Raw genomic sequence first — 13,647 nt, 5'->3', positions numbered from 1 at the left:
GGAAAGGGCAGTGGCCTGGAAGTGAGAGAACCTGGGTTCTAATTCAGGCTCTGCCACTTGTCTGCTGTGTGAGCGTCACTTAACTTCTCTGTGCCTCAGTTTCTACATCTGCAAAATGAGGATTTAATATCTGATCTCCCTCCTACTTAGACTGTGAGCCCCATGTGGGACAGGGACTACCTCTGACCTGATTACCTTGTATCTATGCAAGCATTAGATTTATTGCTGAATTGTATTTTCCAAGAACTTAGTACAGTGCTCTGCACATGGTAAGCACTCAATAAATATGATTGAATGAATGAACAGTGCTTGATGCATAGTGAGTGCATAACAAATACCATTATTATTACCATTATTGAGCACTTACTGTTTGCAGAACATTGTACTAAGTGCTTGGAAGAATACAACAGAGATGGTAGACACAATCCCTGCCCACAAAGTGGAACAGGGACTGTGTCCAACCTAATTAACTTGTATCTACCCCAGCACTTAGTGGTTGGCAGGTAGTAAGCGCTTAACAAATATCATAATTAGTATTAATTATTATAAGGAGCTTGTGGCCTAGTGGAAGAGGCAGGAACCCCGAAGGCAGGAGTTTGGGTGAAATCATGGCTCCTCCTCACCTTCCTCAGGCTCTGCTCCAGTGCAGAATTCTCCATCCCCAGCTTCAGTTAGCTGTAACGGTGAGTCTTCAACAAAACTCGGTGCTTTCTTGGCTTTTGGTCCTCCTTTGCCAGTCCGGATCAAGAACCCGGGCAGTCCCCAGAGAGGCTGGGTGGATATTAGGTAACCTTAGGGACCCAACACTGCAAGAGTCAAACCAAAAAAGAGGGAGCCTATATAGGAATTGGCAACTTGCCCCCAGTGAGGGCCCCCTCCCTAATCCTTAAGAGAAACAGAGTAGAGATCTCGTGGTCAGCTCCCCCTTCCCCCTCACTGGGATGGACAATTAACCCAACGGCTGATGGGAGGTAGCAGGCTCCAGAAGGGGGACCTGGAGGGGCAGTGGCCAGGTAGAGAAGAGAGGAATGGAGGAGAGAGAAAGGGTGTGAGTGAGGGAGAGGCCCATTCTAGTGGATGATTCAATCCCAGAGCAATGCGAGGCCTAATGAATTTCATATCCCCTCCCTGTGCTTACAGAAACCACAAGAAAGAATCCAAGAAAACAGGAGGAGGAACGGAAGCAGAGAGAAAGGAGGGGACAAGAAAGGAGGTATGGAGGGGGGAAGTGGGAGGTGAGGCAGAGGAGAAAGGGCAAAAAAAATGGGAGGGAGGGAATGGGGAAGAGGAGGGAAGGAAAGGAAGCTGGGCCCAACGTGGTCCACCATCCTGTCCTCTGTGGTCTGGGTAGCCAAACATCTTCCACCCAACAGTGGGCCAGGGTGGGAGGACAAATTATGAATTGAAACTTGAGCATATCGGGCCCCTCCCTCTCCTCTGCCCCTTTCTTTCCTTCTGCCCTTCACTCCTCTTTTCTCTCTCCAGAGCAAACAGGGCAGGAGAGGCTACCCTGGTTCAGCCCATGCCTGGCGCAGGCCAAATTATCTGATCTCAGGCATCTCCCCTCTGGGAGTGGGTCTTGAAGTGGAAAAGTGTAGGGCCACAGAGAAATGGGGCTAGGGGGAAATCTGGTCTGAATCCTTTCCAGGTCTTCCCCTTCCCACAGGGCACTCCCAGACCAAGGAGAGAAAGCAGTACCCATCTGCTGGGGACTCAGAGCCCATTTGAGATGATAATGATAATCATGTTATTGTTAGCAAGTGCTTAACACATGCAATAATATGTGCCAGACACTGTACTCAGTGCTGGGGTAGATACAAAATAAGCAGGTTGGATACAGTCCCTGTCAAGCAAGATCACTACTCTTAATGAAATGGGTCATCTTTCCTGAAGATGTAGCAGTGGGGAATGGGTTGTAACTACAGCATGAAGAAGGCAAGTCAGATCTAAGGAATAATTTCCCAACAAGGACAGTGACTTAGGAACTAATTCAAACCCATATTCAGTTTTCCTTATTTCACCCATTTCTAAATTAGTGTCTGCCTCCTCCAGTAGGTTGTAAGCTCCTTGAGGGCAGAGTTCATGTCTACAAACTTCATTGAATTCTTCCAAAAGCTTAGTATGGTGCTCTGGACAGAGTAAACACATAACCAATGCTGCTGATTGATTAGTTTATGTTCTTCCCTGGATATTATTTAAAATCAATCAATTGTACTTATTGAGCTCCTAAGGGGGTGCAGGGCACTGTACTAAAGTCTTGGGATATAACAATAAACAGAGCTGGTAGACATCTGCAGTATGCTCAGCACTGTACCAAGTGCTGGAAGAAAAAATAAATAGATGAAATACAGACTGAACCCCTAGTTCTTAAAGAGATTTACAATTTAAGAGTCAATCGGGGGTGGAGATGGGTGGCAGACATATAAATAGCATGATATGCAGCATGGCTTAGTGGAAAGAGTGGGGGCTTGGGAGTCAGAGGTCATGAGTTCTAATCCCAGCTCTGCTATTTATCAGCTATGTGACTTTGGACAAGTCAATTAACTTCTCTGTGCCTCAGTTACCTCATCTGTAAAATAGGGATTAAAACTGTAAGCCCCACGTGGGACAACCTGATTACCTTGTATTGATCCAAGTGCTTAGAACAGTGCGTGGCACATAGTAAGTACTTAAGTGTCTTCATTATTATTATAAACCATGAATATGTAAGCAACAAGGATGGTGACAGGGCATTGTGGGTAGTGAGTACTGCACTAGAAGTGAGGATGCTAGTCCTCAGCACTGAAGAATCTTGAGGCTACCCACTCCTACCTCAGTTTCCCCCCAATAGCCTAGGCCAGATGTTTTCCACATCACCATTTGTCTCCCCACCAGCTGAAATTGGCAACAAGTTGTCCTGGCCCCAAGGTCTGAGAATGACTCAGATAGCAACACAGGTCAGCCTTGCAAAAAACAACAACAGCCCGCCAACCATGCGGGACACGGCACTGCTGACAAGCTCCGATCAGAGGCCAGAAGGCAGAAAGGAGGCCAGAGGAAGGGGAAGGTGAGGATGAGGATTATTTTGTCTTGGTTGGAACTTTTCCCTCTCATTCCCCCATCATCCGTCAGTATGAGTCCCCACTGTTTGCGGAGCCTGGCACAGAACCGGGTGCTGAGGAAAAAGATAGTTCAGGACCTCCTAGAGCTGAGAAAGGGAGAGGCAGGACAGACATAGAGACCCAGACACGCAGACAAAATCCCAAGGAACGAAGGCAAAGAACAAGAAAAATTCCCAAGACCCCATTGCTTGGGGGAAGCAGCGTGGTTCAGTGGAAAGAGCCCGGGCTTTGAAGTCAGAGGTCGTGGGTTCAAATCCCAGCTCCGCCACTTGTCAGCTGGGTGACTTTGGGGAAGTCACTTCACTTCTCTGGTTCTCAGTTCCCTCATCTGTAGAATGGGGATGAAGACTGTGAGCCCCACGTGAGACAACCCGATTACCTTGTATCTACCCCAGCGCACATAGTAAGCGCTTAACAAATACCAACATTATTATTATTATCTCATTGGCAAAGATATTTGTTTATGGTATTTAAGTACCTACTGTGTTCAACCACAGAGCTAAGTGCTGAGGAAGGTACTAGATCAGACACAATACTTGTTCCACATGGGGCCTCACACAGTCTAAGAGGGAGGGAGAACAAGGTATCAAATCCCCATTTTACCGATGAGGAAACTGAGGCCTAGCGAGGTTAAATAACTCACCCAAGGTCACACTATAGGCACCTGGCAGAGCTGGGATTAGAATCTGGGCGGCCTGGTTCCTGGGCCTTTGTTCTTCCCCATCAGGGCAAGCTGCTTTGTAAGTGTTAAGGGGGAGTGGGAGGCATCAAGGCCACCAGAGGCAGTTATGGTTAATCCAGGAAGGCCTCTTGAGGGAAGTGAGTATGTTCTAGAATTTTCAGGGAGTTTGGTGAAAAGGCAGAGGAGATTTGAGAGGGGCATTCCGGGTCGAGGGAATGCTCTGAGCATTGGGTAAGTGTTGGCCTGGGCTAGAATGGGAGGGGAGTCGATTTCTTTGCCTGGAGCAGAAAACAACAGCAGCAGCATAATAAATGCAGAGCATCAAAGAGAGGAGGAAGAGGAGGAAGACTGCCAAATCATCAGCTTTGAAGTCTAAGCCCAGGCATTTAGAATTGGTGTGAGAGTCTCACACCCCAGATGAATTCTCCAGCCTCTACCGTGGACACCAGAGAGCCCTTCCTTGCCTGACTTCCCTTATTGCCAAGACAACCCTGCAAGTAAGTTTCCTCCACTTCCCCTCCAGAGGGCCTAAGCCCTGGGCCCTTCTGGCCAGAACAGTTACGGAATGTCTCCAGAACGTGTTTTGTTTTCTGCATTTTATTTCATTATTTGACTTTGCTGGCAGCTGAAAATTCCCCACACCTGGAAGTGGCCAGGAGGTCATGATGAGAAGCTCAGGGAAGGACTTCATGGCTCCCATGCTGCCCTGTATGCATCTCCTGCTCATCTCCTGATCGATTGCTTGGATTGGGACAGCTGGGCCCTGGGGGCTTTCCAGTTTTGCCAGGGGGTAGGGAAGAGCAGAATGAGATTCATTCATTCAATCGTATTTATTGAGCACTTACTGTGGGCAGAGCACTGTACTAAGCGCTTGGGAAGTACAAGTCGGCAACATATAGAGATGGTCCCTACTCAACAATGGGCTCCCAGGGGAGACTGGGGGCATCAGCTATGGGCACCTTTCATTGCCCCAGGCTGGCTCTGTCATTCTCTCAATCAATCAATCAGTAGTATTTATTGAATGCTTACTATGTGCAGAACACTACATTAAGCTCTTGGGAGAGTACAATATAACAGAATCAGCGGGCACGTTCCCTTAGCCATGAGCTTACCAGTCTAAAGGGGGAGACAAGATATTAAAATAAGTAATTTATAATATATAATTTAAAGATATGTACATAAGCTCCGTGGGATTGGGGGTGGGGTGAATATCAAATGCCCAAAGGTCACAGATCTAAGTGTACAGATGATTCAGAAGGAAAAGTGAGATGGGGAATAATGGCTTAATCAGGGAAGGCCTCCGGGCGGTGATGTAACCTCTCCTTGGCCACGGTTTCCCAGATGATGTTGTAAACAGCAGTGTAAACAGAACAAAAAAAAAAGGGCTGGTCAGATGGATGACTAGCACCAATCTGGCACTCTGCCAAACTGACCAAATATGCCCATTCTTGCACAGTTGAGTATTTCAGGTTGGTCCTGCCACCTGGGCACTCTGAGTCCCTTCCAGCTGGTACACAAATTGCCCACATCCAGAGTCAGATCAGAAATGGGTGGATCAGGAATGAACAGAACAGAGCTCCCTCTGGGAAGGGAGTTTGTCAGAGATGTGCCACCTGATTAGATTATGTCTACCCCAGTGCTTTGCACAGTTCTTGACATAGAATAAGCACTTCACAAATGTCACAATTATATTGGAGCTGTGGAGTGGTCAGAGACTTGGGCTTTGCCCCTCCCAAACTCACCTTCCCTGGATTGTTGGGAGCAGGTCTCCAACAACTCTCCCAACTTAGATAACAGTCTTCATTTCTACTTCCTTCTCACAGGTTTCCCTCCTCCCAAATTCACCTCTGAACTGAACCTCTCTGTCAACTCTCCCCTCCCTGCCAACGCCCTCGCCAGAACTGTTCCCCTGTAGGGAACCCACTTACCCCTCCAGATATACTGTCCTCCAGGCCCTAGCCCTGCCCATCTTCAAAACCCAACTAAAATCCCACTTCCTGACATCCCAACTTGATCTTAGCCTCTCTTCCTTGGCCATAGATGGTGGTCGTCATCAAGTAAACAAATCCCTTCCGAGGATGCTCTTCCTCCTTTCTCCCTCTTTTTCTCCTTCAACCTTCTCCTCCTCCTCTTTTCCCAGAGGAAATTTTCATGGACTTCAGGTGACTGGGAGCTCATCTTCAGTGATAATAATAACACTAATAATGGCATTTATGAAGCACTTACTATATGCAAAGCACTGTTCTAAGCGCTGGGGAGGTTATAAAGTGATCCGGTTGTCCCATGGGGGGCTCACAGTCTTAATCCTCATTTTACAGATGAGGGAACTGAGGCGCAGAGAAGTTAATTGACTTGCCCAAAGTCACACAGCCGACAATTGGTGGAGCTGGGATTGGAACTCATGACCTCTGACTCCAAAGCCCGTGCTCTTTCCACTGAGCCACGCTGCTTCTCAGTGAGAGGTGGGGAAAAAAAAGTAGAGCAGAAGGCCTCAGCTCCAGTCAGGGAAAGGAGCAGGGAGCAGTGGAGAATGACAAGCACTGCCTGTGGTTTTGGTGTCAGACTGCTTCTTTTCCTTTTTGCCAGAAAGGGAGGCCGTGAAGGTCTAAGGAGAGCAGGACATCAATCCCAGTGGGTTGGAGGGCACGGCGCTTGGACTCTGATTGGGCTCTGGTGAGGAGACGGTGGCCTCTGGTCTAGGGAAGGGGGTGGGCTGGCTGGGACTGAAGGCCTGGTATGTGGGGCGGGAGCCCAGCCAGCTTTTCTCCCGGCTGAGCGGCTGAAGCTGCTCCGCACAGGCTGAAGGACGCCCTGTTAAGGGAACAGAAGGCTCTGCCACTCTTCTGCTGTTGCTGGGAGGAAGTCCCGGATGGTTGCAGCCTTCCAGTGCTTCCAGGGCCACCCTCCCCCTTCCCCCCAGCACTGGAGTGGCCTGTTAGGGGAGATCAGGAGAGTCCTGCAGGCATCCCTGCTGGAGCAAGGAGTGGTCAGAAGAGCATGAACCAATCAATCAATCTATTGTATTTATTGAGTCAGTCGTATTTATTGAATACTTACTGTATAACAATATAACAGACACATTTCTAGCCCACAATGAGCTTAGAGCCTAGAGGGAGAGACAGACATTAATATAGATGAATAAATAATATTTATTGACTGCTTACTGTGTGCAGAGCACTGTACTAAGCACTTGGGAGAGTACAAACAGGGTGGCTCAGTGGATAGAGCATGGGCCTGGGACAAGTGGGTTCCACCACTTGTCTGCTATTTGATCTTGGGCAAGTCACTTAAATTCTCTGTGCCTCAGTTGCCTCATCTGTAAAAGGGGGATGAAGATTGTGAGCCCCATGCCGGACATGGACTGTGTCCAAACTAATTAGCTACATTGCTTAATCAATGCTTAGTGCAGTGCCTGGCACATAGTAAGCTCTTAACAAATACCATTAAAAAAAATGTTCCTCCCTCGACCCCTTTCCAGCCCTCAGCCCTCTCACTTAGGTTTCAAAAACCGTTTTATGGTATTTGTTAAGCAATAACTGTCGAGCACTGTTCTGAGCACTGGGGTAGACACAAATTAATCAGGTCAGACATAGTCCCTGTCCCACATGGTGCTCACAGTCTAAATAGGAGAGGGAACAGGTATTTCATTCCCAGCATGGCCTGGTGGAAAGATCATGTGGCAGGGAGTCAGAGGACCTAGATTCTAATCCCGGCTCTGCCAATTGCTTGCTGTGAGACCTTGGGCAAGTCTCAGTGCCTCAGTTTCATCAACTGTAAAATGGGGATTCAAAACCAGTTCTCCTTCCTATTTTAGACTTTGAATCCCATGCTGGACAGGGACAGTGTTTGACATATAGTAAGCGCTCAACAAGTACCATAAGACAAAACAAACACTTTACAAGTGAGGAAATTAAAACACAGACAGCTCAGTGACTTCCCCAAGGATACATAGCAAGCAGGTAGTCGAGCCAGGCTCAGAACCCAGGTCTTCTAACTCCTGGGCCTTTGCACTTTCTTAGGCCACGCTGCTTCCCATTGTTTGAAAGAAACCAGTTTCTATGATATGCTTTGCTTGGCCTTTATTCCACATTCTTCCCTCACCCCCACTTTCTTCCTCCTCATTGTGCCCCTTGCCCACCCCAAGCTTCTGAGTCATCCAACACCCCAGACTCAACAAAAAATGGAGTCATTCCATGGTCAAAACTCAGCATTCCTTCTCTCCAGCCTTCCCAGTTATAGTTGGAGTCCCACCTTGCGGACAAATATCCAGGGTGCCCAGTCACTGGACAAAGAGGATACTGAGGCTTCTGGGAATTGATGGTTTTCCTGAGCAACTTTACTAGGGGCCCTGGCTTTGGACAGGCTACAGGAGAGCTGTCCATCTTCCTTCTTCCCTTGACCCTCACCTCCCTATAAAGTACAAGCAGTAGCTTAAAGACCCTCTGAGGTCAGCACCCTTTGAGGGAATCCAGGTCCTCGGACTACCAAGCCTGGGATTTTCCCACTAGGCTTCACTGCTCAGCTCAGCTTGGTGCAGATAGCAAGCTACTCCTTCTCCAGACTGCAGCAGAGGGTCACTGAGGAGACTCAGAGAGGAGGAGGCTCGTTGAGGAGGAGGATCACTGAAGGGGCCTCCTCTTCTGCTGAAGAAATTCACCGAGGAAGTTTCCTGAGGAGGCTCGCTGGGGAGGTTTGATGAGGAGACTAGCAGGGGATAGTCACAAAGAAGGCTCATAGAGGAGGTTGGCTGAGGAAATCCAATGAGGAGACTCACAGAGGAGGCTTGTTGAAGAGGCTCGCTGAGGTGATTCTCTCTCTGAGGAAGCCCATTGAGGAGGCTCATGGAGGAAGCTCGCCGAAGAGGTTTGGTTTTGCTGAGGAGGTTTCCTGAAGAAGCTTACGGGGAAGGCTCTCTGAGAGCAGTTTTTTATGGCATTTTTTAATTTTCATTTCATTCAGCTGTATATATTGAGTGCAGAGCACTGTACTAAGCACTTGGGAAGTACAAGTTGGCAACATATAGAGATGGTCCCTACCCAACAACGGGCTCACAGTCTAGAAGGGGTGACAGACAACAAAACAAAACATGGGGATAGGTGTTTAGTGCTTACTATGTGTCAAACACTGTTCTAAGCCCTGGGGTAGGTACAAGTTAAGTTGGTCACAGTCCCTGTCCCGCTAGGGGTTCACAGTCTAAGTAGGAGGGAGAAGTGGTTTTTGATTCTCATTTAACAGTTGAGGAAACTGAGGCACAGAGAAGTGAAGTGACTTGCCCAAGATCACACAGCAAGCAATTGGCAGAGCCGGGATTAGAAGCCGGGTCCTCTGAGTTCCAGGCCTGGGCTCTTTCCTCTAGGCCACGCTGCTTCTCACTTTTCCTTATAAATCCAAATTCAGGGGAAATTGGAAGCTTGACTATGAAACTTTCCTCTCTGCGGTGCAGACTTGACAAACAAAGTGTCTTGCCAGAGGCAAATTTATGCCTGTCAGTTCTTCAGAGACGGTGGTGTCTGTGCTTGGAAATGCTGCAAGTGGCCGTTTGGAGTTTTCAGAGAAAACAGTGAGAACCATTCCCCTCTCTGCTACTTTTCGGTGATGGCAGTGATGCGGGGAAGTCACCTCTGTGCTATCTCATTTAAGTTTGGCTTCTGGCATCTGTGTTCTCACTGCCCTCTTGAGCTATGGATTTCACCCATTCCTCTTCTGTTTTATTTCCCTGGGTCACACGGTCTTCTCGGGCTTCTACCCCTGTTTTCCAGAGAGATTCAAAAAGCAATCTGACACCCTTGGTTTGCTGCTTAGGCTGAGCACTGGAATTGAACCCTGGTTAGCAAAGGAGTCCCACCAGCACCTTATTCTGTTATTTTGGAAGCCCCCGAGATGAAGGACCCCAACTTATTAAAGGCCTACAGTGTCTGCAGGGCACTGTACTAAGTGCTGGGTGAGACTACACAGGGAGAATTGGACACGGTCCCCAGTTATCAAGGGATTCACAATCTAAGAATAAACAGAGAGAGAAGGCAAATACACAAGAGAAGAAGAAACAATAAAAACTAAAACTCCATGAAAGGCGAGGAGAAGGATCAATACTAAAAGGGAAAACTAAAGGAGCAGTAGAGTGCTGTGGCTAGAAAGCAGAGTTTCTTCCTCCTTGGGGCTCAGGGTTCATGACTGATTGATGGTAAATAGTTCTAGGGCTTTAACGCTCTGGATGCCTGGAGATGATTCCCCCAGCCCCATGGTGGGGGTCAGCCTACCTAGAGCTGGATGCTTTAAGGAAACAGCATCCAGCAGGAAATCACCCTCAGACTGAATAAGAAAGTACAAGAGCAAGCTCCTGCTTCTTCTGCCACAGAGGAGGTTTGCTGAGGAGGCTCGCAGAGAAGGCTGAAAGAGATACTCTTAGTGGAGGACATAGAGGAGGATCGCTGAGGAGGCTCACTGGGGAGGAAAGGGTTTGTGGTTGTGCGATGTCGTTCAGAACCCCGGGGCTCCAGTGTTACCAAGATTAGAGAAGAAGACTTGCCTACTGGATGTAGCATGGCCCTGGAAGTCAGAAGGACCTGAGTTCTAACCCTAGCTCCACCACTTGCTACTCCGTGACCTTGAGCAAGTCACTTAACTTCTCTGTACCTCAGTTACCTCATCTGTAAAATAGGGATTAAGGCTGTGAGCCCCATGTGGGGAATGGATGTGTCCGATCTGATTAGCTTGTATTTACCCCAGTGCTTAGTACCGTGCCTGGCACACTGTGAGTGCTTAGCAAATACCTTTTTTAAAAAAATAAATAAGATCCTCTTCTTTGGGGCTCCCCTAATGAGCCAGGTCTGCCCTGTTGCTGCCCAGGGCAAATTGTTCAATTTGTGTATCACTGGAATCTTGTTGGGCTCCCTCTCAACTCTGAAATCATGGAGGAAGTGTTCCTTCTCTGGAATCCTGAGAAAAATATGAGGTTTGATAATGTACAGAGGGAAGCAGCCTTGGAGCATGAATCAGGAAGCTAGGAGATTCAGATTCCAGTCCCACCTCGGCCAATGTGTGATCCTGGGCAACAATAATAATAATGATTAGCAGCACTTGAGCACTTACTATGTGCCAGACACTGTACTAAGTGCTAGGTGGATACAAGATAATCAGGTTGGACACAGTCCCTGTCCCATATGGGGCTCACAGTCTCAATCCCCATTTTACAGATGAGATAACTGAGGCCCAGAGAAGTGAAGTGCCATGCCCAAGGTCACACAGCAGACAAGTGGTGGAGTTGGGATTAGAACACATGACCTTCTGACTCTCTGGCTCATGCTCTATCCGCTATGAGTCACTTAATCTCTGGATCTGCTTCCTCTTCAGTAAAAGGGGAATAAAACTACCTTTTCCCCCCTCTTAGGCTTGTGAGCCCCATATAAGACAGAAACTGTGGCTTCTCTGATTCTCTTGAATGGAGAAGTAGCGTGGCTCAGTGGAAAGAGCCCGGGCTATGGAGTCAGAGGTCATGGGTTCAAATCCTGGCTCCGCCAGCTGTCAGCTGTGTGACTTTGGGCAAGTCACTTAACTTCTCTGTGCCTCAGTTACCTCATCTGTAAAATGGGGATTAAGACTGTGAGCCCCAGGTGGGACAACCTGATCACCTTGTAACGTCCCCAGCACTTAGAACAGTGCTTTGCACATAGTAAGCACTTAATAAATACCATCATCATCATTATTATTATTATTAATCTACCCCAAAGAGTAATGAATACCATCTCTCACTGACTATAGACTGTGTCTCTTTAGTCTTGCTTGGCAGAAAATCCACCTGTGAGTGAGGACTCGATAGCTATCAGTAGCGGTAGAGAGATGTGGTTTCACTGGGTAGCCCACTGGGCCAGTAGAAGGATTTGTTGGGCCGGTCCACTGTTTGCAAGTCCGCCATACCCTACAGGGCTGCCTGTGCGTGCCTGGGAGTTCTTGATCAGCAACTTGGGTTTGAGATCATTCCAGTTTCCTTTGGGGCCACTTGGATTGAGAATGTCTAACAGATGAACTGAATTTGGTATTGGAATGGGTGAGGGAGATGATTGCAGGCCAGTTCCTATTGTCCCCAGGGAACATAACACCAGAGGAGAAGCAGTGTGTCCTAGTGGATAGAGCACAGACAGAAGAACTTGGGTTCTAACTTGTTTCCTGTGACCTTGGGCAAGTTACTTCATTTGTCTGTGCCTCAGTGACCTCATCTGTAAAATAGGGATTAAGACTTCTGAGCTCCATGTGGGACATGGACTGTATCCAACCTGGTTACCTTGTATCTACCCCAGCTCTTAGTACAGTGCCTGGCACGTAGGGAGCCCTTAACGAATTCCATTAAAAAAAAAGAAAAGGGTCATATTGTAATGAGAGAGAGTTCAGTTGGATGCTAAGGACGGGGAACGAGACAGTGGAATAGAGTACCCAAGAAAGTTGTGTAATCTCCAGATGGGGAGACTTTTTTTAAAAAATGAAAGAATAGCTTCCCATCTGCCCTAGATGATGATGATGGCATGTATTAAGCACTGACTATGTGCAAAGCACTGTTCTAAGCGCTAGGGAGGTTACAAGGTGATTAGGTTGTCCCACAAGGGGCTCACAGTATTAATCCCCATTTTACAGATGAGGGAACTGAGGCACAGAGAAGTTGTGACTTTGCCCAAAGTCACACAGCTGACAGTTAGCGGAGTCGGGATTTGACCTCATGACCTCTGACTCCAAAGCCCGGGCTCTTTCCACTGAGCCACGCTGTTTCTCTTGATAGTGAAGGGATCCCCTACGTGGAAGCAGGAGACCGGCCCAGATGACCTATTTCTTCTCCAGGACTTTGTAGTAGTGTGAGATTCCCATGGAGTCTTCACTGTGCCCCTTGTTGGGCAAGCGTCCTGGGAATGTGGGCTCTGATCTTGACTCTTTCAGAGCACTGCTGCTGAGAAGTGACCCTTTTTTATGGTTTATGATAAGGACTTGCTATGTGTCAGGCACAGTACTAAGCACGGAGTAGATACAAGTTAATCAGGTTGGACACAGTCCCTGTTCCCCATAGGGCTCACAGTCTTAATCCTCATTTTACAGATAAGGTAACTGAGGTGCAAAGAAGTGAAGTGACTTGCCCAAGGTCACACAGCAGACAAATGGCAGAGCCAGGATTGTAACCTAGGTCCTTCTGATGCCCAGGCCCATGCTCTGTCCATTAGGCCACACTGTTTTGTTCCTTTGTCCTCGTTCATTCATTCAATCATGTTTATTGAGCACTTACTGTGTGCAGAGCACTGTACTAAGCACTTAGGAAGTACAAGTCGGTTTCTCCTTCTGTAAAATGGGTTTAAGCTGGAAGCGTGGGTGAACTCTAAACCTGGTCTTTGCTTTAAAAGAACCTGCTTACACGTGAGCCCCATGTTGTGTCCAATCTGTTAATCCTTCATCTTCAAACAACATTTGGCACATGTTAAGTGACTAATGAATACCGAGAGATGAATCTAGCATCCCAGGGAGTGACCCTAGACTTCTCCTCCCAGAAAATGCCAGCTTGTGTGTTATAGCTGCATAGAGAACAAACACAACAACTGTTGTTAGGTGGTTTTTCTCACTGCCCGAGAAATCGATGTTCTAAATAGACCAGGCTCAGGTCAGGACCCAGGAGTTCTACTCCTACCCAGTTTGTCCTTTTCATCCTCTGGCTGGGGTGGGAAATTTCCCAAACTCCTGTTTCTCCTTGTAATTTTGTTGGTTTATGCCATAGAGACCTTGTCCCATCTCTGCCGAGTCCACAGAAGGAAATGTTATTAAATATGAGTCGGTTAGAAAGGAAGACATGTGTGTGGATTAAATCTTTGGGAGTTTTGGCTGCCAAATAAAGAC

The 13,647-nt window shown here is 47.7% G+C and overlaps 1 protein-coding gene across 1 annotated transcript in view; it reads left to right on the top strand.

Moving 5' to 3' along the window:
- The first annotated feature begins 1,158 nt into the window (after positions 1 to 1,158).
- LOC119930567 (proline and arginine rich end leucine rich repeat protein) overlaps positions 1,159 to 13,647 on the top strand; it is a 28,585-nt gene continuing 16,096 nt past the window's right edge. The window contains exon 1 of the mRNA XM_038749047.1: positions 1,159 to 1,213. The gene's annotated coding sequence lies outside the window, so the exon portion shown is untranslated. The remainder of the gene's footprint in view (positions 1,214 to 13,647) is intronic.

Source organism: Tachyglossus aculeatus, chromosome 7 (assembly GCF_015852505.1).
Source record: "Tachyglossus aculeatus isolate mTacAcu1 chromosome 7, mTacAcu1.pri, whole genome shotgun sequence".
Classification (NCBI taxonomy): domain Eukaryota; kingdom Metazoa; phylum Chordata; class Mammalia; order Monotremata; family Tachyglossidae; genus Tachyglossus; species Tachyglossus aculeatus.
This window is presented reverse-complemented; position numbering and strand designations above follow the sequence as displayed.